At 37.8% G+C, this 26,380-nt stretch overlaps 1 protein-coding gene across 1 annotated transcript in view; it reads right to left on the bottom strand.

Annotated features, from left to right (window-relative positions):
- The window catches only part of LOC126381625 (uncharacterized), a 57,893-nt gene extending 34,662 nt beyond the window's left edge, over positions 1-23,231 (bottom strand). Inside the window, exon 1 of the mRNA XM_050031079.1 lies at positions 23,192-23,231. The gene's annotated coding sequence lies outside the window, so the exon portion shown is untranslated. The remainder of the gene's footprint in view (positions 1-23,191) is intronic.
- Positions 23,232-26,380: the final 3,149 nt, after the last annotated feature.

Below are 26,380 nucleotides of genomic sequence, written 5' to 3'. Positions count from 1 at the left end.
TCGGTTGAGTATGCTGTTCAGGTTGAAGACTGTGAATCCGAATCTGAGATCGAGTGTGATGATGATGAAATTTCAGTGCAAGACAGTTTATCTCAGCCTCAACCAACAGATACAATTACTTCAAGACCAAGATCTTCCTCTAGGGGCTCTAGGGGGACTTATGTATTATGTGCAAGGTGCCAGTTTGTTTGGAGTGTGCGAAAAAAATATGCCGCAAATGCCGCGAAAAATTGTGAATCTTTGGGGGTTGCAATTTTGTTAAATTTTATAATTAATGTTTAGTTTTTTTATTTTATTTTGTAGTTAATATCCTAACCTTAAAGAAATAAAATCGAAGAAGTTCATTCTTTAAGTTCCTTATCTACCAGGTCTCATTACTTAAGAAGATTATATTTTTGTGTTATAACTACCTAGTCTTGAAAGATTGTAATTAATCTCAAGATTTTATTATAGTTTATGAGATTTGAAAGTCTAATATAAAAGTTTAAAGTATAAATAAGTATTTCACTCATTTAAATCCTTTGTTAATGCTATATACCCCGAATTCAGGGAGGTTATTCATGAGCGGTCTCCAGGACCGCACGCAGGTGGTTAAGTTACAGAAATAGGTGGTAGGTGGTCAAGGGTTAAGAATAAATCCTGGTTTTACGTATTGTGTTTGTTTATGATTATCTGTTAATACGTCTGTGTTGATTTATCTGTTTTTTTTTTTTTAATTTATTTATATCATGTATTACATAATTAGGTAAACCACTGATACCGTTAAACCACAATACGGTTTGTCTCGGTACCAGTCTCCTCAGTTCGTTCGTCTCACAAACATCAGTAAGTTTTATTATCTAAAGATGATAATAAAACCTATATCAAACTAACCTCACATAAAGAATAACAAGTTGCTATGTTCATCGTAATGATCGTTCGACAAAAGAATGCTAGGATAGGTATCATTCAATGTTACGATAGTGTGCGTAATGGGTGAAACCCGTTTGGTGACTACAAGGATGCTACTTTTAACTTTGAATTATTTTTATTTATTTTTTACTTTCAAAAGTAGTATATACTATTTAATATGATATTATTTTATTTGTTCCAAATAATAGGTTTTTACTATAGCTTGTATATTATTACCATTTATTTTATTTTTAGTTTCTATGGGTATTTTGTTGATAATATCTGGTATTATGTACTTCGACGTCCGTTTTCCATAATAGTTATTAAAACGCGGTTTTGATAACATTTTATTCGACACCTGCCTTGTGACCTTTGTATGTGCAATGGGAATTTGTATGTCTTTTCTAAAAAAATGTTCAATTAATGTATTACATTTAAATTTAAGATGTACTGGCAATATTCTGCAATAATAGAATATTTCTTCATCAGTTTTTATTTTGTGTTTTATATTTATAGGTAATATTAGTTTTAGTAATCGTAATTGTATTCTATATATTTTATTAAGATATGTTTTAAATGTGCGCCCATATGTGGTTATGCCATACGATATAATACTCTCCACCAGAGCTTTGTACATAGTTAGCAGTATTGTATGGGGTACTCTGTTTTTAATTATGTAAAATTTTGCCATCACCGCTCGTAATTTGTCACATATTTTACTAATATGTACACTCCAATTAAACCTATCATCAATTGTAAGGCCCAAATACGTGTGCTCACGTACTTGCTGCAGCGATTCACATTTGCAGATGCCCTTATTATAATCGCTTCTGTGAAAGCAATTATGTGTGTGCGCGACTATCTGCGCCCTACATACAGATCTATTGTGGCTGGAGTGGACATGTAGCACTTTAGTTTTTTCTGCGTTAAGAACAAGCCCAGCATCATGAGACCACTGGCATACTCTATCAAAATCACCTTGCAGTCTTTTTCCTGCTATTTGTAGATTTCTATCGGCTGATATTAGGCAAGTATCGTCCGCATATTGATATATTTCGCAGTGTTGTACTACATTGGTAATATCATTTACATACGCCAGATAGTGTAAGGGCCCTAAAACAGACCCTTGAGCCGTACCTTTAGTAATATTTGTCTGCTCGCTATATGCCGTGCCTATCTTTACTTTAAAAGACCTATTATTCAAATAACTTTTGCACCATTCTTGCAATTGGCCTCGTATACCACTGTCATCTAATTTTTGAATAAGAGTATCATGTCGCAGGGTGTCAAAAGCTTTGCTGTAGTCGATGAATACCATCAGTATATGCTTTTTTTCGTCGAGAAATGTATTGATATCATCGGCAAACCGTGAAAGAAGCATGGAAGTACTTTTTTTTGGCTGAAAACCGTATTGGGCAGGTGACAAGATTTGATGGTCACAATAAAATTCATGTATTAGGTTGCTGACGTATTTTTCCGCTATCTTATCTATCACAGGGAGCATAGTAATGGGGCGGTATTTACTACAATCTTTTTGATTGCCTCCTTTGAATATTGGCCGTACTAAGCCAACCTTAAGTTCATCAGGATAAATGCCTGTCTTTAAACTTGTATTGATAAGATCGGTTATTGCTGTAGTTATATTTTGTGCTATTACTTTATGTTTGTAAATAAAACAAAGTAACTTGGAAATATGGATTTCACTATTGAAAAAATATTAATTTAAGATCGGACATCGTCCGGCCGCTCGCAAGACATTGTCAAGAAGAGGGAAAAGACAAATGGCAATGTTGCCACATTACAAAAATACTAAAGTTACCATTTTAAAACTATAAAAATAAAAAGTTGTTATACACTTTCAATATTTATGTTCATGTATTGAACATAGTTGGGCAGGCAAGTTAACAGAGAAGTAAATTAATCTTTAAACACAGAAGCCCAGATTATGAAGCTAAATTACAGATAACAGTAAAGTTTTAATAAAAGGTGCAAAGTAAATTTACTAATCAGTAGTTAAAAAACAAACAAAGTTGCTATCTTTACTGACTCTACTTATCCATCTTTGTGAATAGTTATCATTGTTAATAATGATAAAATTAATGCCGACATTCGCCTGTGGCCAGCCCTACGACAATGTCTTGGGATCAGCTGCCAGTCAATAAACTGAGCAGCCACTGTCCACAGGTGAATATTGGTTTCTTAGAGTACAATCATCACTCTATAGGAAGAGGACATAACTTAGCTATAGACCTTAAATATATTTTATTATTAAATTTGACCTCAGCCACTCTTACATTATCATCTTTCCCTGGGAAAACCTTAACAATTCTGGCCATAGGCCATTCTAAAGGTGGGGTGTTTAAGTTTTTAACAAGTACAAGGTCACCTATTTTCAAATTAGGAGAGCTATGTTTCCATTTGGGACGGCTCTGTAGTTGAGTAAGATAATTAGATGACCAAGCACGCCAAAAATCTTGTTTAATTTTAGAAACAACTTTCCAAAATTTTAAACGGTTTATTGGAATTTCCAATAAGTCCACGTCGGGGTAACTAGACAAAGCCGTACCAATTAAAAAATGCCCTGGGGTCAAATAACCACCTTCACTGGGGTTGGAAAGCAGAGGTCGAGAATTCAGAACACCCTCAATCTATACTATTACAGTGTTAAACTCCTCATATGTTAAACATAGGTTTCCAATAACACGCTTGAGGTGGTATTTTATGCTCTTGACCCCGGCTTCCCAAAGGCCCCCAAACTCAGGGGAGTAGCTGGGTATAAACATAAATTTTATGCAGTTACTTTTACAAAGGTTATAAACCGAGTCTCTATGAGATCTTGATGACTGCAAGTCATACAATTCTTTTAATTGGTTTTGAGCACCCTTAAAGGTTTTTGCGTTATCGCAGAAAATCTTAGAAGGTAAGCCTCGCCTAGCAATGAAGCGTTTGAGGCATGCCAAGAAAGTAGGCGTGGTGAGATCCGATACAAGTTCGGCATGAATAGCCTTAGTCGAAAAGCATACAAACACTGCCACATAACCCTTAGTGACAAGTGGTTTCCGAATCCGAGAAACTTTTATATTAAAAGGTCCACAGAAATCAATCCCGACATGCTGAAATGGCCTTGTAGGCGTAACCCTTTCTGCTGGCAGAGAGCCCATAAGCTGTCGTGCAGTATCAGCCTTCAGGCGAACGCATTTCAAACACTTGTGCAATACCTTTTTGACCTCTCGGATGCCACTAACAATCCAGAATTTCTGAGATAGTGAGCTAAGTATTAGCCTGGGACCGGCGTGCAACAAACGAAGATGTTCTCTTTCAATTATTAAAGAGGTTATGTGACAATTCTTTGGTAATATAATAGGGTGCATTCTATCTTGCGGGATACCAGCATTTTGTAGTCGCCCGCCCACGCGGAGCAAGCCACGAGCGTCAATATAAGGATGCAGATTATTAATACCTGACTTTAATTTTTTGTTGTTCAAAATGGAAGAAATCTCTTCTGAAAAATATTTACGTTGTACAGAACGAATAATAACTGACAAGGCAAGATCTAACTCTTTAGGAGTCAATGCCAAATCCTTAACGACATCTTTTTTGAGTGTGTTATTGTAAAATCTATAAATGTATGCAATAACACATTGCAGTTTGTTCACACTTGAGAATTTCTCTAGTAAATCAAAAGGTAGAGACTGCTCTACACTTTGTAGAAGACAAGGAATTTCATCATCCACTACATCAGGTTCATTAGAATTGACTGGAATTTCTTGAAGTATGTCCGAACATAATAAAAATTGAGGGCCATGCCACCACAGAGTATTACCCTGAAGATGTTGCGGGTCTACGCCACGCGAGAGAAGATCTGCCGGATTATCAGAGGAGCGGACATAGGACCAACACGATTTGTCGGTAAGGTCAACAATTTGCTGAACTCTATTATTCACGTACGTATTAGCCTTTATTCTACCCGACTGAATCCAAGCAAGTACGATTTGTGAGTCGCTGAACAAATGAATGGAGTGTGGAAACCTGGATGTAAGAATTTTACTAACCCTCTGTGTTAGCTGGGCAAGGAGAAGAGCACTATTCAACTCTAATTTGGGAATGGTAAGTATCTTGGACAACGGCGCCACACGGGACTTAGAGCAAAGGAGGTTCACTTGAACACTGCCGTCAGATTTTAAAATTCTTAAATAAAGGCAACAGCCATAAGCTTTCAAAGAAGCATCAGCAAAACCCACCAAGTCAATATAAGTAAAACTATCACACAGCATGAACCTTGGAACTGAAATCTTGTCCATCAATTTTAAACAAGCAAGAAATTTGTCCCATTGTTGGACATATTTCGTAGGAAGGACATCGTCCCAACCAATTTTAATAGACCACAATTCCTGCATTATCAATTTTGCAACAACAATAATAGGCCCTATAATGCCCAATGGGTCAAACATTTTGCCTATGTAACTAAGTACATTTCTTTTTGTACTCATATCCTCACCACATTGTGGTGGAGTCTGAAAATAAAAGTTATCTAAAACAACATCATGCCTCAGACCTAAGGCTTTAATTATGTTGTCTTTATTGAGGTCAATATCCTCAAAATATCTCAATTTGCATGGAATGTCCTGCAAGACCGAAGGGTGATTAGAACACCACTTGTGAAGGTTAAAATTACCCAATTTGAGTAACTCTATAAGTTGAGTTTTTAAACTTTCAAGTTGCTCCACATTGTCACAACCGGCAAGTACGTCATCGACGTACGTATTAGATAACACAGCTTGTGCAGCAAGAGGGAACTTGTCTTTATGCCTATTAGCAAGCTCTACCAGACACCGAGTGGCCAAAAAGGTAGAGGCCTTCAAACCGTAGGTAACAGTCTGCAACTGCAAGCAACGTATGGGCTCACTGGGATGATCTCTCCAAAGTATGTTCTGAAGACTTGTATGGTGACTGTTGATGCGAACACATCGAAACATTTTTTCAACATCACATATCAAAATGAATAAATATGTGCGGAATAATAGAAGAATGTCAAATAACTCGGCCTGCACAACCGGGCCATTCAGCATGACATCATTTAATGATATTTTACTTTTAGACTTCATGCTTCCATCAAAGACCACCCTTAATTTTGTGGTCTTGCTATCCTCATTGAAGACAGCATGATGAGCCAAGAAATAAACCATACTATCATACACATCATAAGAGCCAATATCAACTTCCCTGGCATGCCCCAGTTCTACATACTGCTCTACAAACTTTCTATATTCGTCCAATAATATCGGATTTTGTTGCAATTTGCGTTCTAATGAAAGGAACCTTTGCAGGGCAACCGAGAACGAGTCTCCAAGTTGTAACTGATCTTTATCACAAATTAAGGGCATATCTACATAAAATGTATTATCCACCGTTTGCATAGAGTGAGTAAATATTGTCTCTGCCTTTTGAAAGTCATCTAAAATTTTTGTCTCAGCTGGATCAGACACTTTCTCGGTTGTCCAAAAATTCTCCATAATATCTTCTAATTTTCTTTCGTCACAAATAACAAAATTTGAAACTAAGTTTGAGCACAAATTAATATTATTTAAGCCTGTCTTACCAGCAACTATATAGCCAAAAACTGTATTTTGTAAAACAGGCCCATCCAACAATTTTACACAGCCACTCAACAATGAGTCGAAATAAATGTCAGCTCCCAACAGAATTGAAATTTCAGAAGGAATATTAAAATCACTATCTGACAGTTGAATGTTTGATGGAATATTTAACTTGGAAATACTTATGATTTGTTGGGGCTGTGGTGTTGTGATGGTATCAACAACAAAACAATCAAGATCATACTTTATGTTTTTATGCACACAAGAATGTATTGGCAGATTGACAACCTTGTCAATTTTTGTGACTTTATTTCCAATACCAATAATATTGGTAGATTGAGCAGAAGGTGCCAAGGACAACCTTTCAACCAGAGAAGCAGTGATAAAAGAAGCCTGGCTGCCACTATCAAGCAAAGCTCGAACAATAATGTTACGACCATGTTTGTCTGTGACTTGAACCTTGACAGTGGGTAACAAAATATTACAATTTGAAATATTATTGTTTGAACACAATGATACAGGTTTTTCATCAAAATGCAAAAGTGTATTATGAGACAGTTTGCAAATCTTACATTTGAATTTATATTTACAGACATTGTCTGCATGACCTTTTAAGCATGTGGAACACAATTTGTGATCTTTAACAAAAGTCAGACGGGTCTCTATAGGGACCATCTTAAACAGGGGGCAATTAAAAATTGCATGATCATTTTTATGACAATATGCACAAGTCATTGGTGACTGTGCGGAAAAATTGGCAACCCGCATGGCAGGCCTTGACTTATTTTCCAAAATATGCCCTTTTAGGGGGATAGTATCCTCCAGCGCCATAGCACGCTTTTCTAAAAAGGATAAAAATTCTGCCATTGTTGGCAACATTTCAGGGTTACGATCCAAATGAAAGGCCCTGTTCGTATACAAGTCAAGTTTTTTAGAAAGAACACAAAACAACAAGCGATCCCAATTATCAACTGGTTCGTCAAGATTTTTTAAAGCGTAAAACTGCTGTTTAACTAGGGAAACAAAAGTCCTTATAGAGGCCGCCGTACCCTTTTGCATTGTCGGCATGTCCAAAATTAAATTTATGTGATTACAAATCAAACGTGTTTTATTGTCGTAACGTTTTTTCAACAATTCCAGAGCCTCCTTATAGGATTTGCCAACAAGCGGTAAGTTGACTATAATAGATAACGCGTCATCTCTTAGATACTTCCGTAAATAAAATAGTTTTTGGACATCCGTCAATGCTCGGTTATTATCAATAACAGCGACAAATAATTCATAAAATGGTTTATATTTTGTGAAGTCCTGTCCATCAAATATTGGGATTTCAACATTTGGAAGTTTGGAAGTGTCCATGGTACATTGAGAAGGCTCAGATTTCGTTCTAATAGCTTCATTGAGCTTAGCTAGTGTGGAATAATATGCATCTTCAAAGATACCAACATCCTCAGAGTCCTTTTCGTCCAAAGTTAAAATATCCACCTGAATGGATTCATATTGCTGCAACAATGTTACAAGCTTATCTTTCCGCGCTTGTAAAACATCCAAGGTGGTTGAGGAAAGCTTCACCTGGTCATCAACAAAGTTTTGAATTCGCGTCAAAGCTCCTTTATACGAGCCGCGATAAAGTTTAAGTTTTTTAAGTTCTTCCATTGTGTTTTATTATAGAACCGTATGAAGAAGTAAGAACGCACAACGCACAACACTTGTTATCACTTTTTATTCAAAACGCACTAATATTAGCCGCACAAAACATTTGTAATCGTAAGTTCCAGATGTATAGAAAATTGAAGTTGAAGCCGAACAACACGACGACTGACAGCAGTTGTCAATATTAAATGACAGATACACAGTGACAGTTCATGTAAGATGGCCTCGCGCCAGTATCCGTCAGTAGTGCCAACATTGTAGACACGAAGAAATACACTTCTCATCAAAAAAATCGAAACACTTCCGTTTTCATTGTTTCTGTCCGAATTTAACACAAAAAAGAATTCATACGATGAAAAAAAATACATAAATGTATAGCTGGCAGTTTGGCCATTACAGTAATAAGCGAAAATTCTAAATTCAAAATTAGAATTTCATTTGTTTATCTTATAAACGAAATGAATCACTGTTTTGAGACAAATGTGTGTTTAGGGTTGGAGTACATTTAGCGTTTAAAAACTAAAAATTGGCGCCTATCCTTAAACTTTTTGTTTTTTATTTCAATACTGTGACTTTGGGACGTCTGAAAAAAGGTTTTTTTTCTAAAACGTATGGATACTTCGCCCACAGAAGCCGCCCAAGTTGTGGCATTGCTGGATTCTGGCCTTAGCCAGCGTGTTGTGGCTGCAAGACTGCATCTAAGCCTGTCATCTGTTCATAGAGTCTATAAACGTTATCGGGAGACTGGTTTGTTCACGCGCCGTTCAGGATCTGGCAGGAATCGGGTCACTTCTGAGCGAGATGATCGATTTATTGTAACAACTTCTTTAAGAAATCGACGCCTTAACGCTTTTCAACTGCAGCAGCGGCTTCGTGTTGTACGAAGGGTGGCTGTAAGTGACTCTACAATTAGAAGAAGGTTGAAGGATCGTGGACTGGTACCGCACAAGCCAGCAAATGGGCCGAAATTAACTGCAGACCATCGAAGAGCGCGCCTTAACTTTGCACGTGAGCACCTAAATTGGTCATACCTACAGTGGAGCAAAGTTCTCTTTTCTGATGAGTGTAAAATTATGCTGTATGGTAACGACGGAAGGAACAAGGTCTACAGAAGAGACGGAGAACGCTATGCACAATGCTGCATTGAAGAAAAGGTCAGCTATGGTGGCGGTTCGTGGACGGTTTGGGGAGGAATCAGCGCCGACGGTAAGACAGAGCTTGCTTTCGTGTCTGGGCCACGTCTGCCTGCACTAAACTGTCATCGGTACGTCGAAGAGTGTCTCGAGCCTCATGTGATGCCCTATTCACATTTTATTGGCAACGGCTTCATATTCATGCACGACAATGCTAGGGCTCACACCGCGGGCGTCGTACGAGATTATCTTAACGAAGTCGATATCTCTATTATGGAATGGCCAGCAAGAAGCTCGGACATGAATCCCATTGAACATCTGTGGGATGAATTAAAGAGACGAATTCGAGCAAGAGATCCTGCCCCAGAAACACTTAGCCAGCTGCAAGATGCAATCCAAGAGGAATGGGACAATATACCACAGCATGTGATCGTGACTCTCATCCGATCGATGAAGAACCGTATGGAAGCAGTAATTAGAGCTCGGGGAGGGAATACAAGTTATTAAATAAACGTTTTTTAGCTTTTTTTTCATTTACGTGTGTTGTTTTATCCATTTCCTTTATACTCCATACGGAATAAAAATGACTCATTTAACAAAATACGAAACCTATGAAAAATTCATTTAAATTTAGAACATTAACATTAAGATTTGAGAAGCTCATATTACTCACTATTAAACGACATTTAACATTTATTCCTAAATGTACACATTTTTCTGATAATCCTGACAAAACGTAAACTTGCAAGGTGTTTCGATTTTTTTGATGAGAAGTGTATATTTGGAAAGGAAAAATAATGGTTTCACATACCGGTTCGTGGGTAGCTAAGTTTACCCACAATCCATATTGTTGAACTGCAATCCAAGTCGCACATACTTTGCGACTTTAACCACAACCATCGTTGTAGCAACTTCGATGAAATGATTCTGTAATCGCCCAGAACAATGTACTGAGCGAGGATTTCGCCGGGGCAATAGAACATTGTTCAACCACGGCGTAACACGACGAAAACACATCACAGGTCACTGATTGTTATTTTAATTTTCGAAGGACCACTTTTGTTTGTAAATAAAACAAAGTAACTTGGAAATATGGATTTCACTATTGAAAAAATATTAATTTAAGATCGGACATCGTCCGGCCGCTCGCAAGACATTGTCAAGAAGAGGGAAAAGACAAATGGCAATGTTGCCACATTACAAAAATACTAAAGTTACCATTTTAAAACTATAAAAATAAAAAGTTGTTATACACTTTCAATATTTATGTTCATGTATTGAACACTTTAAGATCTAGTGCTCTTATGCCATCTATACCCGGTGCTTTATTAGTTTTTAACTCATTTATTATTTTACATACATACATAAACATACATACATAAACTCACGCCCGTAATCCCAAATGGGGTGGGCAGAGCCACAAGTAATCAAAGACAACTTGCAGCCACTGTTGATACGAAGTCCTAAGATGGATATGATGAACCTTATGGTGATAAGGGATCAGCCTGTCGCCCATAACATTAGTCCATCATTAGTCATCATTATTTTACATACTTGTTTATTATGGGCTTTTTCGCAAAATATAGATTTATCGGTGGGTTTTCTGTAACTATATTCATCAATAAGTTTTGAACTGCAGTTTGGCACTATATTTTTGACATTTTCTTGAAATTCCTTAGCAAACTTGTCTGCTATATTTTTCTCGCAGAAAGTACTAGTTTAGTTTGAAAGGCTTTCAATACGATTTTGTCTATGGAGTTTATAATTTTACCTGATATTTTATTAAGAATTTGCCAAAGCTTTTTGGGATCATTTTTGTATTTATTAATTTCTTTTTTATAGTATGTATTCCGCTGTTGTTCTAATATTTTGTGTTTTTGGTTTCTCTGTTTTTTATATTCTACTCTTAATAATCATGTTATTAGTGTCTTTTTTCCATTTTAGGTATAGTTCATCCGTATACTCGCATGCGGTTATAGCTTTTTTATTTATCCATGGGTATTGATTTCTGTTTGAGTTGCTTACTTTATGTACATATTCAGATTTATTATAACACATTAACAGGTTATTTTTAATGAATTTATATATTTCATTTGGGCATTTCATTTCTTTGGTCTGTGTCCAGTTGATATTACTAAGTTCTTGTTTTAGTTTATCGGAGTTTATTCGTCGTTCATATTTTGGAACATCCTGTTTTTGGGGCATCCCACTCAAAGCAACTGCAGTCATTCTATGGTCCGCCAGTACTGTACATAAAGCGGCTGTGCGAACATCATGTAACCTGGATCTCACAAAAATATGATCGATGCGAAAAATATGTTAATACGTCCATAGCGTTGGTAGTAACGATATTGGGCGATAATTATTCACAGTCTCTTTTCCCTCCCTTATGTATCGGAATAACAATAGATTTTTTAAGAGCGTCCGGAAAAATGCCCTGTCTGAAACACTCGTTAATAATGTTTGTTAAAAGAGGTACAATTGTATCCTTTAAAGACTTAAGTACTACTGTTGTGATACCGTCCCATCCTGGAGAGCAATTGGTTTTTAGGTTTGTGATAGTATTTTCTACCTCTGCACACGTGGTGTCCAATAGCACAAAAGATCCCACCTGTGATGTTGTGGATTGTGTCGATTCCGGACAAGGAAGAACATTCACGGGGATTCGACTAGCCAATTCAGGTCCTACATTTATAAAAAAGCTGTTTATCAGATTAACTGATTGAGTTTTCGTTTGTGCTATCTCAAGAAGTTCCTTTGGTTTAGTTTTTGGCGTGTCAAGATTAGTTATACTTTTAATATTGTCCCAGATTTTTTTACAATCTTTCCCAGCCTCATATAGTTTAGATTTGTGATATTGACGCTTGCATTTTTTTAGGATATTATTACAGTAGTTCCTGTATCTTTTATAAGTTGTTTTTAATATTTCATTATCCGGTTCTTTTCTGAGTTTAAAGTGCATTCGGTCTCTATGGACTCTGAGGTTGAGCCGCTTCAGACCCCTGACCTCCCTGAGCTTCGACCAGCCAGTGACGACAATACTAAAAGGCCAAAGTCATCAAACAAATGCATTGAATGTAGTGACCCTATTCCTAGGAGTAAACAATCCCAATATCAGCCACGCTCAACAAAGTCATTCCAGGACACTCCTGCCAAGCACAACGTGCTGCTGCTGGCCGACGAGTCCGGCCGTAACATGCGTCGGCTCTTGCAAAGATTTCTCGGTGAGGAATATCGAGTAAAGTCGGTTATTAAACCCTTTGCGAATTTAAGTCAAATTGTCTCGGAGGGCGTTACATGGTGTGATAAGTTTACAAAAAATGACTATATTATTTTATTGGCTGGCTCACACGACAGTAATATATATAAGTTCCAGTCAGCTCTTTACCATGTTTTAAACGTGTTGTGTAATACTAATGTGTTGTTCGGTCCGTGTGAAAATAATGTATTGTACAATCTAAAGATGAGTGAACTAATAGAGACAATAAGTGCAAATATCGAGAATTTACATTTTTCTAAACTAAGATATCTCAAGAATTGTAATCTTGATCGGGTTAATTCTTGTCGTTCGCTAGTATTAGACGTTTTCTTATTAAGTCACAAAAATAAGTTAAGTGTTCAAAGTTCGAATGATGCAAAAAAGTTTAATGTTACTACACAGACAGAGCTTAAGTTTTTTCGTGTCTAACAGTGATAATATACACAAAACCGGTTTAACCATGTACTATCAGAACGTTAGGGGACTTAGAACTAAACTTAATACATTTTATGTAAATCTATGTGCATCTTCAGCGGACTTATGGGCGCTTACGGAGTCTTCACTTAATGACTCCATTTATGATGGAGAGTTAGTACCGCGTGGATATAGCGTAGTGAGATGTGACCGGACGGACGGCCGCAAACTGGGTGGTGCGCTACTAATCGGGGCCCCGTCACTCCGGTTGCAGCCACTGCCTCTACCAGGCTCCCCTAATTTAGATGACGTAGTTTTTGAATTGTTATGTGCTGATGTATACAGGCGTAGTAAAAAGCTATTTACTTGCTGTGTTTTTTATATTCCCCCTAGTAGTAAAGATAGCGACTACATGTACTTATTTCATTTATTAGAGCGAGTTTATACGAAATACGTAGATTTAATAATAGTTGGCGACTGTTGAAGGGATTCCAAGTGTAGTCGAAATAAAATACGAAGTTGTCACGAACTTGCAGTTTATATCGTTGGTAGAACAAAAACAGAATGAGCGCGAATAACCAAATGTCATGCCTTTTATAAACTTGATATAACCCAATTTAAGTGTTACCAGAGCAAAAGAAATAAATTACCCATCAATACAATTCGCATATTAGAAAATCAAATAAACAACTGAAATATAAAATAACTAAGTAACTAAATAGTATTCGTACATTAATTTATACTTAATTAGATTGAATTTAAATGTAATAACTATGGAAAATCAAAGATAAGTGGCGGTAGATGACGATGCCGCTAACACTCGGCCATCCTGCAACGGGCGCGGCCCACCGCGGCGCTCAGGGACTGTCGAGTAGCTCGCGTTGTTGGTGGACATTTTGGCAGCCGTCGTGTTCTGAAATAAGAAAAGACAGCACAGTATTTGTTTCATTTGTACCCACCCTGCCTGCCCTATATTCTTATGTGATTCCTTGTGGGTGACTTTGTGCGCTCCAATACTACGACGTGACATTGTGTATTATGTATTAAGTTCACACAGGAAATGTTAAACTCATCACACAGTGACTTTCTTTATGTTTATCACACAGTTCAGCTACCAATTTTGGCATTCCATCACACAGTTCACACAGTCAAGTATTAATTTATCACACAGCAGATATGTCACACAGTATTTGCATCACACAGTATTTGCATCACACAGTATTAAAAATATCTAGCCTGTAACTCACGTAGTTAGATTGTTGTCACACAGTTATTGTTTGTAACACCTACAAGTTTGCAACTCAATAATAATAATTATGACACATAGTGTAGCTCACACAGTATGCACCAATTCAATAGGTATCTATTTTGTAGGCAGTGTAAAATCATATCACACCGTTACAATGTTCACACAGCTAATATTTTGTCAATTCGTTTTTATAATTATTATTATTATATAAATAAATATATATAGTGTAGTACTTCTGAGTGTTCGTTTGTAGGAAACATTTTCTTTATTTCCTCATTGTTATTATACACGTATTTACACGTAGATAGTTATAGAAAACACAGATCCAATTATTTGTTTAGCTATGTACGTTTTTTAGTTTAGACAAAATAATTAAGACGCAATTTGATATATACACAATTTGATTATAATAAGTGTTAATAATTTTACCTTGGACATTAATATTATCTAAGACATAATCCATAACAATACTTTATATAAATAGAACTTGTTTATAAACTTAACGAAATGAAATATTTAAGTATCCTCATGTCAAATGAAATAGTTAACTACTTTACTATAATCGCATAATCGGAAATCGAAACCTAATACTAGATAGTTTGAAGACGATTGATTATTTACATATATTAGATACCTACATCCACGAATGTGTTGTACGAGTTTGTTTTTTTCCTTTTTGAAGAGAACACAAAGTTTAAAACTGGTGTACTTAAACCTACAATTTTAACTTTCTAAAAGGTCTATAAGGTCATCCCTGTCTACTTCGCGGTCACTGCCGGAGCTACTATCATCAGTCAAAGTAGTTTTATATGGTCGAAGCACTTCGCTTCTAACTATCGCATGGAATCGTTTGTATCCTTTCATGCCCTTTATGCTAGATATTGTATATCGGTCTAAACAGTGTTCAGCTTTGACCACTCGGTATGGTCCTGTGTATATACCATCAAGTTTCCGTGTAACTTTAGCCCGAGGGTCTCTCGCAGAACCACCCTTCCAGAGAACAAGCTGACCAACAGAGTATTTCTTACAACGTTTATGTATCCGATCAAACCTGCTTTTCATCTCAGTCATATTTCGGTCTATTCGTATTTTTGCAGTTGTCCTACGCGAATCTAATTGTTGTCGCTGAGAAGGGGCATCCATAGCTGCCGGAGATGGATAGCCCGGAAGCCGTGAGTTATCGTGACCAAACATAAGACTGAATGGTGTATAACCTGTCGTGGAATTAGTCGTATTATTAATGCCCCATACAACGTCTGGTACTTTGAGGTCCCACGTACACTCACTTTCAGACGTTGTATTAAGCCCATTAATTAGAGTGCGGTTGACTCGTTCTACCTGGCCGTTAGACCGTGGGCTAGCTATGGCATTTAATACGTGTTCAAATTGTCTTTCTTGAGCAAATTGTTTAAAATATCGGCTTGTGAAAGCCTTGCCACGATCGGTTATCACCTTTTGAGGATTTCCAAATTGATCAACAACTTCTTTGAAAAGCCTGATAGTCTCAATTGAGCTTGCGTTCTTTGCAGGCTTCGCGAAAACGAATTTCGTAAATGAATCTATAATTACAAGCAGGTAAGAATTACCACGCCGTGTCTTAACAAATGGGCCTAAATGGTCGGTGTGCAGCGTGTGCATAGGTACAGCTGGTTTTTCGATTGGGTGTAGTTCGCCTTCAACCCTGCCAAAATTACCTTTACCGTACGCGCACTGCAAACACGAACTCGTATATTTTCTAATAAATCGTGTCATGCCCTTGAACCAGAACTGAGCCTTGATGGCTTTCTCACACTTATCGAAACCGGGATGACCTATTTGGTCATGATACCTTTGCATTAATCCATACTTAGCAAGTTTAGGAATAACGAATCGATCTCCTAAGAGTGTTTTTCTGTACAAACTACCTTCTTTTATTACATAGTTTGACGTAATATCAGGGTTGTCGGTTCCACCACGCAACTGTGTTATAATATTTTGAAGGGTTTCGTCTTGCATTTGCAGGGTCAACAACCAGTCTGACCCCTCTATTATTTGCACTTCAGCCACGATGGGGTTCCTACTGAGTGCATCTACGTGCTTCATGTGATCTCCCGGACGATATTCTATAAAAATATCGAAGTCTTGAATAGTCAACCACCATCTGGCAATACGAGGAATCAGATCTTTTTTTTCAAGGGTAGTGCGCAACACATTACAATCGGTGACAACTTTAACTGGTAACCCGGTCAAGTAAACCCGAAACCGCTTCAAGGATTCTACCACCGCTAGCGTTTCGAGTTCATAACTGTGATAAAACCGTTCCTCTTTGCTAGTGACTCTGCTAAAATATGCAATAGGTTTAAGAGTACCGTCATGTTGATGTTGAAGTAGTATTCCGCCTAACCCTTTACTACTTGCGTCGGTATGAAGTTCTGTGTTAGCGTTCCTATCATAGATACCTAATACCGGTCGTTCGGTTAGTTTTCGCTTCAATGTTTGGAATGCTTCTTCCTGCTCTGATCCCCAATACCATTCGACACCCTTTTTAGTCAGTTCTGTTAAGGGTCTAGCAATTTCAGCAAAGCTGTGGATAAATTTTCTAAAATACGACGTTAGGCCGATAAATTGTCGTATTTCGTGCACGTTACTTGGTCTTTTGTATTCGCTTATACAAGCCACTTTAGCCTGTCCCGGTTGTATGGTGCCTTCAGTAATTTCGTGACCTAAATAACTAACGCTGGATTTTAGAAATGAGCATTTTTGTAGGTTAAGTTTTAGGTTCGCATTCTTTAATGATTGTAAAACGCGTTCCAATAGATTTAGACCCTCTTCTACTTCACGGTCGGCAGCATGACGTCATCCAAATACAAAGCAATTTCGTTACCAATACCATGTAGTGCCATTTTAATCAATCGAGAAAACACTGCGGGTGCATTTGCCAAGCCAAACGGCATTTTCAGGAATTCGTACTGGCCGCATGGAGTAACGAAAGCAGTCTTATGAACTGACTCTTTATCTATGGGAACTTACATGTAACCCTGTGCCAGATCTAAAGCAGTAAAATATGCTTTACCAGACAAACGAGTAAGTTGGTCTTCAATATTTGGCAAGGGAAATCTGTCTTTAACTGTGCGTGAGTTTAAAGCACGATAGTCCACGCATAACCTATAGTCTCCGTTCTTCTTTTTTACTAGGACCACAGGACTCGAATAGTCTGACACAGACTCCCTGACGATTCCGGCGTCTATCAACTCCTGAACCTTTGCGTTTACAATCTCATTCTCTTTGTGAGATAATCTATACGGTTTACGAAACACCGGCTCATCGTTATTAGTTTTGATTTGCATACTTATCAAATCAGTACAGCCTAAATCGTTAGTACATCTCGAAAAACAAGACCTAAAACGGTTTAACAACCCTAGTAATTTATCTAAGTGTTCCTCATCGAGATCGCCGACATTTAAATCGCTTTGCTTTATATCGCATTCAGTTTGTTCGTCAATTTGTAAAATTGTAGAATTTTCACATTCATACACATTTATTAATTCTGCACGGGCCACTAGTTTATTTGCATGCCACAGAAGATCCTCGCCGACATTTATTACTTTTATGAAACAATTATATGAAGATAACACTGATTGCGGTATAAAATAACACAAACCTCCTAATTCAAAGTACACGGGGCGCATCAGAAATGTGTGTTCTATTTCGTTCGCATTACAGTCGATATATACTTTAACGAAACTGCAGCTTTGTTTCGGAACAACGGTATCATAGCTCAAAATATAGGGTACTTCGAAATAAAATCAGCTGGATGCAACTGTACGTCACTGAGAGTGTTACATAAGTCAGACGTAGGGTAGAATGTCACAGAGTTTGTTGTTGTTACCAAACTAACGTTTTCTTGATTAATCATCTTCTGTCCGATAATTAAGTCTATTGTAGACAAGTTGTAGTCGGTTAATTCCACACAGCCGTATAATATTACATTATCTACGTAAACTTTAACTTCTGCAGTGCCTAGTGAATGTGAATGTGCACCACCAAACCCTTTCATTACAATAGAAGAAGGTAAGACTGTCAATTCTAGATTTTTAGCTTGTTCGATTGTGAGGATATTTAGTTTACTACCGGTGTCAATGTAGGCTTTCATCGTATGCCCATTCACATGCACTTGTTTTACGTATAAATCTAAATAAATGTCATATGTGATATGTAGAACGCCACTGACCTGTGATGTTTGTTGTGGTTGTTGTCGTGAGCTCCCGGCCGCATACCAGCATGTGGCTGCTTGGTGACCGCTGCGCTGGCAGACATCGCAGTGCAGTGATGCTCGGCAATCCCGCGCTTCGTGACCAGGTCTTCGGCACGAGTAACAGATCTTCGGCAGCTGCTGAGTAGATGTTCCACGCCGCCACGTTGTCGTCATGGTCTTCTTCGCGGTGGCTACTGCTTCTACCCGTCGATAATTCTCCAGTGAAGATAAATACCCGTAGTATAGTTGTTCGGGTGTGTCGCATTGATAGGCTTTAGCATTTGCCCGTATCTCTAAAGGTAGTCCTTTGATTATGCATGAAATAGCATCTCCGTCGTAGATTTTGCACTTTTTCAATAAAGACAATTTTTCGTGGAAATATTTCGTCATCGTTTCAGCATCAGTTTTCGTTCTGGAAAGCATTTCTTCAAATTTGTCGACGAAATCCGTTGAACGAGGAAAAGCGCTCTGCAAAGCTTCCTTCCACTGGCTCCATGTAAGTTTATAATCGTCTAAATCGTCGTACCAATCACGTGCTGAGCCTCGAAGACGGATTTGCATGATAAATTGACGATCATGATTATTCCAGCCGTACACGTCCCCTAGCTGATCTATTTTGTGCAGCCAGCCTTTCACATTGCTATTTCTGTCTTCTGGTTGAAATTTTGGTATTACTTCTGCTTCTGTAGACGTAATACGACGTTGTTTTTCCGTTGAAGGTGCATCACAATCTTGATCCGAAGAAAAAAAATCCACGTTTTCATCGTCGTCAGAACAGCGTGCCTCTCTAGTTTTCTTCCGTTTTCGACCTAATCCGTCGATGTAGGGGCCGGACATTTTGGATAATCCCACTTCTGAAGTGTTGAAGGGATTCCAAGTGTAGTCGAAATAAAATACGAAGTTGTCACGAACTTGCAGTTTATATCGTTGGTAGAACAAAAACAGAATGAGCGCGAATAACCAAATGTCATGCCTTTTATAAACTTGATATAACCCAATTTAAGTGTTACCAGAGCAAAAGAAATAAATTACCCATCAATACAATTCGCATATTAGAAAATCAAATAAACAACTGAAATATAAAATAACTAAGTAACTAAATAGTATTCGTACATTAATTTATACTTAATTAGATTGAATTTAAATGTAATAACTATGGAAAATCAAAGATAAGTGGCGGTAGATGACGATGCCGCTAACACGACTTAAATATGTACTCAGCACCTATTGAAAGCCAATGCTACTTTGAGTATTTGTGTCATTCTGCGGATTTCGTCAATACAATGAAATTAATAACAACATGGGCCGTACTTTAGATGTAGTGCTGTCTAATTTAACAACTTATGAAATATCTGTCAATGGAGAGCTCGAACATTTGGTTCCTCAAGACCCATTGCACCCGCCTTTATGTATTTATTATAGATCTGTTTCTCGGTGTCTGAGGGAGTCAACTAGTTGTAAGCCGTCCCCACAAGTGGTTGAGAAAAATAAGCCATCAATCACTCAAAGAAAAGCGTGGAACTTTTACAAATGTGATTTTCATAGTTTGTACGCTTCTCTGGGTGAAGTTGACTGGAGTTCTCTATACAGCACATGCAATGTTCGGGATGCGATCGGTTTGTTCTATGATGTCATAAATAATATCTTTGACAAGTGCGCGCCTTTAAAGAGACCTAAAGGATCGGATACTCGAGTTTATCCCGAGTGGTACACGGCTGAACTTATTCGTATGATTCAGGAGAAGGCAAAGTGGCACAAAGCTTATAAAGCTAGTCGATCCGCCGCCGATTACGATGTTTTTTCTCACTATCGCGCCATGGTAAAGTGTGAAATCCATACAGCGTATATAAAATATAGAACCCGTGTTGAGGAAGAGCTTGTCGAAGACCCTAGATCCTTTTGGGCTTTTATTAAGAGCAAACGATCAAGGCGCAGTGAATCGCGTATAAAGCAGAATGGTGTATTAATTCCTGAGCATATGTGTGCGAGTGCTTTCGCGGAATATTTCTCTTCGGTGTACGACTCCGAGGCTCCGCGCCTTGATGCAGATGCAGCGGCGGCGGCGGCGGCCGCGGGCGTGGCAGCTACGGCTGAGCGTGTCCATGTTGGACGCCTTACTCTAAGCGACGTACGCCTTGCTCTGGCGCGCCTAAAGCCTAAGAAATCGACCGGGCCAGATGGAATACCGCCTTATATAGTGAAGGATTGCTCATGTGTATTGGCGCCCCCTCTTCTATACCTGTATAACCTTTGTATGGCTACTTCTACATACCCGGAACCATGGAAAACTACACGAGTTATCCCTGTTCCGAAAACCGGCTCTAGTGGCGAGTTATCGGATCATAGGCCTGTGGCTGTTTTGTCAACCTTCGCCAAGGTATTTGAGTCGATACTGTACAACCAAATATACACTCAAGTAAGTGAGATTATATCGGTTTCTCAACATGGTTTCCGGCCGGGTCATGGGACGCATTCAAACCTGATGTGTTTCATGCAGGGTGCGACAAATGCTCTTGATATTCGTGTTGGAGGTCAAATGGATGTCGCATACTTTGATTTTAGAAAGGCGTTCGACACAGTCAATAACGACGTCCTTTTGACAAAGTTAGCGGCATCAGGTTTTACAGCGGGACTTCTGGGGTTTTTCGTGAGCTACCTAGCGAATCGTAGGCAGTATGTTGATTACGCGGGTTATATTTCCGAACCGTTTCTAACATTTTCTGGGGTTAGTCAGGGGAGCAACTTGGGGCCATTAGAATTTCTTTTAATGATCAACGACTTGCCTGATGTAGTTGAGCATGCGACATGTTTGCTGTTTGCGGACGATCTAAAGTTGTGCCTTGCTATCAGGGATATTGCGGATTGTGAGCGTTTGCAGGGTGATATAGATAGGGTTGTCCAATGGAGTCACGAAAACAAACTCCTTTTTAACACCTCGAAGTGCAGTATGATGTCATGTACTCGTGCGCGAGCGCATGACATTAGATATGAATATAAAATCGGTGGGGTGGTAATGGAGAGGGTTGACTCTATTCGTGACTTAGGGGTTAGATTTTCACATGACCTAACGTTCAGTGAGCATATTACTAGTGTCTGCAAAAAAGCCTTTCGCAGTTTGGGATTTATACTCCGTAATACGAGAGATTTAAAAAACGTAAATGCTCTAAAATCACTGTATAACGCATTAGTTAGAAGCTACTTGGAGACGTGTTCTATGGTATGGAACCCCCATGAAACCAAATATGGGCTAATGATAGAAAAAATACAGAATAAATATTTAAGGCACATGTATCACAAATTGTATGGAGTGTACCCTTTCTTCCCGCTGATGTATCCAACTCTATTTGTTATCGGAATGGTCGGCTACAACAGGCTTGAGGCTAGAAGAAGGGTAGCACTAGTAACGTACATTTTCAAAGTGTTCCGTGGCTGGGTAAGTAACCCATTGATCTTGGAGTCAATTGGTCTTCTGGTTCCAAATACGCGGTTGCGACGCGAACCGCGAAACCAAACTTTCGTGGTCCCGACATGTCGAACAAACGTACTTCGGTATGCTCCGATACCAACTGCATTGCGTTTGCTTAACGAGATCTCAAAAATAATTGACGTCTTTAATTGTTCTTTGGCCAAATTCTCAGAAACCGCACTAGAATTTGTTACGTCTGATAATGATGTTTGTAATTGACATGCTTAATTTATTAATTATTTGTATTTTTTATTAATGGTTAGTTTTGTTTCTGGGGACATGTGTAATTTATTTATGTTTTTTTGATTTTTATTTTAATCCTTTGATTTTGATTTGATGGACATGCTAGCTCAGTATTAAATTTTATATTAGATTGACTTTTCCTTTAAATTTTAAGTTAATGACTATGAATGTTATATTTATTGTTAAGTTGACATAAGCTAGTTTTATTTTTGTTTTTTTTTTTATTGACATTTGAATATTATTGTATTGGGAGATGCCTGTTATGATAATATGTTGGTCTGTGTAAGATGAAATAAATAAATAAATAAATTTCTGATACACCTGAGTAGTCCTACTGTAATCCACGGTTTAATTGTTATTTTATTTCTAGGTATTTTAGTTTTTATCGTATTCATTATCATTAGTTTTTGAATTTGTTCAATGATATAGTGTGTTGCCAAATTTACGTCTAATTGCTCTTGAAATTGATTGAGGTTTATGCTACTACTCTGTGCTATTATATTTTTTAGGTCTATTTTTGTGGTAAACTTATTTGTGTTTTGAGTATTTATACACGCAGTTTTTAAACAGAACAAAATGGACTGATGATCCGTGATTGTCGTTTGTAGTACACATGTGATAGAACTCAGTTTTGTTTTAATAATGACGTGGTCTAGACAATTTTTTCCTCTAGTTGGTGAATCATAGGCTGGAATTAAACCATGAAAACTTAGTAGATCCAAGTAGTTAAGTGTATCTGTATTTAAAATATTAATTTTTATGTTTTTATCACCCATCAGAAAAATATTTTTTACGGAGGCAAGGCCATCCAAAAGTATATGAAGTGATTCTAGGAAAGTGTCAATAGACTTGAAGCAACAGGGGCGATACATTGTTATTATAGCAATTTCATTTCCAAATCTTATTACCAAACAGTTTGCTTGATTAAATGATGGCTCTTCTACTTAACAATTTAAATTATTTTTGATATAGATTACGACTCCATCATTTTGATTATAGTTTAAACTAGTTTTATAACTCTTATAACCTTCTAAATATGGTAAGTTACTCACATACGATAACCAGCACTCGGTTAAAATAATTACATCACAGTCCATTTGCAGTTGCTGTGAAATAATAAGTTACAGCAAATATGTCACTCCTTCCCGACTGTCGCGGAGTAACTGAGCGACGCGGTAACTAGCGGTCATATACGCGCGAGCGCGTATTATAATGGTGGTAAATGAGCATGACCAGTAAATAACAATGTTTTTAAATTGGCGTAAGTTGTCATTGTCTGTAATATCATATTTGTTTAAAATGTAGTAAATAACGCCGATCAACAGATTATTGTCTAGTAAATGTAGTAAACACAGTACGTTACTTAAATGTGTTATGCAATTATGCAGTAACCCGCACTGTTCACCATTAAATAGTGCTGTAACTACAAAGATCAAATTATTTGCAAAATCAAAATTGGTGTAAAAGACATATTACAGAAAAATTATGTTTTTAATGCTATTTACAGCAAATATTCAGTTGTCTTTTTGGGAAAATAAGCAAAATCCCAACGCTGTACAGAAATTTCTAGAGGTCGTAGAGCCATGGGAATAGGACCATTCAACGCAGAATTTTTTTCTGATTCCGAATCAAAAATAAAAAAATTTTAGCCAGGGTGTGGTTTACAGCAGGATTGCTTTTTACCGTCGATATTGCGATCTTCGCACCAACACCAGATTTGTCTACTTATGTCATTGAGGTGAGTGAATTGAATTCCTCCCATTCTATTGATGTAACTAATAGCTGTCGTGTTATCTACGCGTAATAAAATTGAGCAATTAGTCTCAGTAGATGCTATGCTTTTTAGTCCAAGAAAAATAGCTAAGAGCTCTACATAATTTATATGGTACCTACTTTCAGCATTAGTCCACCCACCATGAGCACGTTTATGACCACAGACAGCACCTCAGCCCGTATTCGAAGCGTCTGTGTAAATTTCTAGGTTATATCCAACATTACGCATTGAATTACATGTATAGGGCACGTTAGTTATCCACCAATTTAAATCCTCCAAAATAATCGTAGAAAGATTGATTTTGCACTCATAATTGTCACTTTGTAAAAGAGCTAGGTATTTCTGTCTTTCTAAAATTTTTGTGTAGGTCCAACCGTATTTCATTGCAGGGCAAGCCGCTACCAAAACACCAATTAACTGTGAGAGTTCTCGTATCGTACATGTACGTAGGTGAATAAATTTTGTAGCCAGCTGTAATATGTTTTGACGTTTGTCATCTGGGAGAGAAATTGTTAAATTTTGCGTGTCAAACATAAAACCTAAGAATTTACACATTTGCTTCGGTTGTAAACAACTTTTTTCTTCATTGATAACGAAACCTAAACATCGTAATACCCTCAATGTTTCGTTGACATTAGATATACACTCGTCATAAATATTACCGATGCACAAAATATCGTCCAAGTAAATAACAGAGCTAAAACCCCGACTTCTAAGATGGGAGACTACTTCACGCATAATTTTATGTAAACACTCTTGGGGCTACGGAAAGTCCGTAAGGCATTGACGTAAATTCATAATTTATACTTTTATTCTCAATTGTTTCAAAATTGAATCTTAAGTATTTTCTGTGTTGTTTATGAATTGGTATAAGTAAGTAAGCTTCTTTTAAATCTATTGTTGCTAAGTAACCATTTTTAGGTATTAATTTTGATGCAGTGCGATAGTCTTCCATTTTGAAGTGGGTATTTTTAACGAATTTGTTAAAAAGTTTTAAATTTAGTATAAAACGTTTTTGACCATTGCGCTTAGGGGCGAGGAATATTCTTGATATATATTGGTCACTAGTTGGCAAACATTCTACTATAGCACCCAAGGCAATAAGTTTATTAATTTCTTTTGTCATGTCTAACTGCTCAGAGGAAGAAAATTTATTTTTAGAAACTACATGTTGGGAAACTTGTTTAGACAATGGTATATCAAGCCCATGTTTAATCCAATCCAAAACAACAGAATTAGACGTAATTAGACTAGCAATAATAAAAGTGGCTAATTCTGCCAGCATGTACCTGTGTTACTGTGTCGATGTTGGGGCACGAGGCTTGTTGGCAGGCGGCGGCTTGTTGGCTGCGGCTGGGGCCGGCACTGGGCTCTGGTGGCTCTGGAACTGGCGATAATTCGACGGCGCACCTCTCCTCGATCCGCCTCTGCCTCCTCGGTTCGGGTAGTAACGAGGAGGCCCCGACCAGTTTCCCGGGCGATTGGCTGTTGTCGTCTTAGCGGCGCCTTTGGTGTTAGCTGCTTTTTTTATTTGCAGGCCTTGTTTTTCTATGGCTTTTGCCGCTTTTATTTTTGTGGGTAACTTGTTGCCAAATAAGGTTTCATCCCTCTCTGCGTCATGAATTACGTGAACAAAACCTTTGTCAAGCCTTGTTGTCAAAAGTTTTATCCGATTTTGAGTGAAATGGGCATGTAAGTCCGTCAAAATTCGGCATCCATTGCTCAAGTACTGTATGGCTTGTTTCTTATCGTCCCCTTTTAAGAGAACGTCGAGACCTCAATTAATTGCCGTAATGCCCGAACCAAGCTGCTGCTGTTGTATCATCAGAGCTTTATCTCTGTTTCTAACAACGTCAGGGACAGCGGCTGAGATTTCAGCATTAAGTTTCGGTGACTGTAGTAGTCGGCAATTGTCCGGTATTAAGTTTTCTTTTTCTAATTTTTCTTTAGTTTCCTTACTTAGCCAGTCCTTTTTTCAGGATTGGATGCCACAGTTTTGATAAATTATCAAGAATCTTTGGCCCATACTCAGGAATATCATCAGTAGATTGTCCGAGTGCATCTAGCAACTCAGGATCTATTGCGACTTCTGTAGAAGTGGCTTCGAGCAACTGCTCTTCAACCGGCGGCGTGTCATTATGATCTACCGCTGACAGATCTATCACGGGATTATCGGCCTCGTGAGAAGTCGTATTTTGGTTTGACTGGCTAAGAGCGAGCTCTGTAGCAGTAGTTGGCAAAGTTGTCGCCGCCTCTGGGGCATCCGCAGCATTATGGATCTGAGCAATGGTCATCGAGTTATCAGATAGATTTCCTAAAAAATATTGTTGTAATTAGTATTGTACGTTATTCACAAAATAGAATAATAAGCCATAAAAACTTCGAGAATTTAGGAAAAATTATAAACCAACCTTCATCTGACGAGTCCTCCGAAGTTTCCTCCGAATCACTATAAATTATTCGGCGT

The sequence above is a fragment of the Pectinophora gossypiella genome, unplaced genomic scaffold (assembly GCF_024362695.1).
Source record: "Pectinophora gossypiella unplaced genomic scaffold, ilPecGoss1.1 Pgos_69, whole genome shotgun sequence".
Lineage (NCBI taxonomy): Eukaryota > Metazoa > Arthropoda > Insecta > Lepidoptera > Gelechiidae > Pectinophora > Pectinophora gossypiella.
The sequence above is the reverse complement of the archived record's forward strand: the minus strand, read 5'-3'. Positions and strand labels throughout refer to the sequence as shown.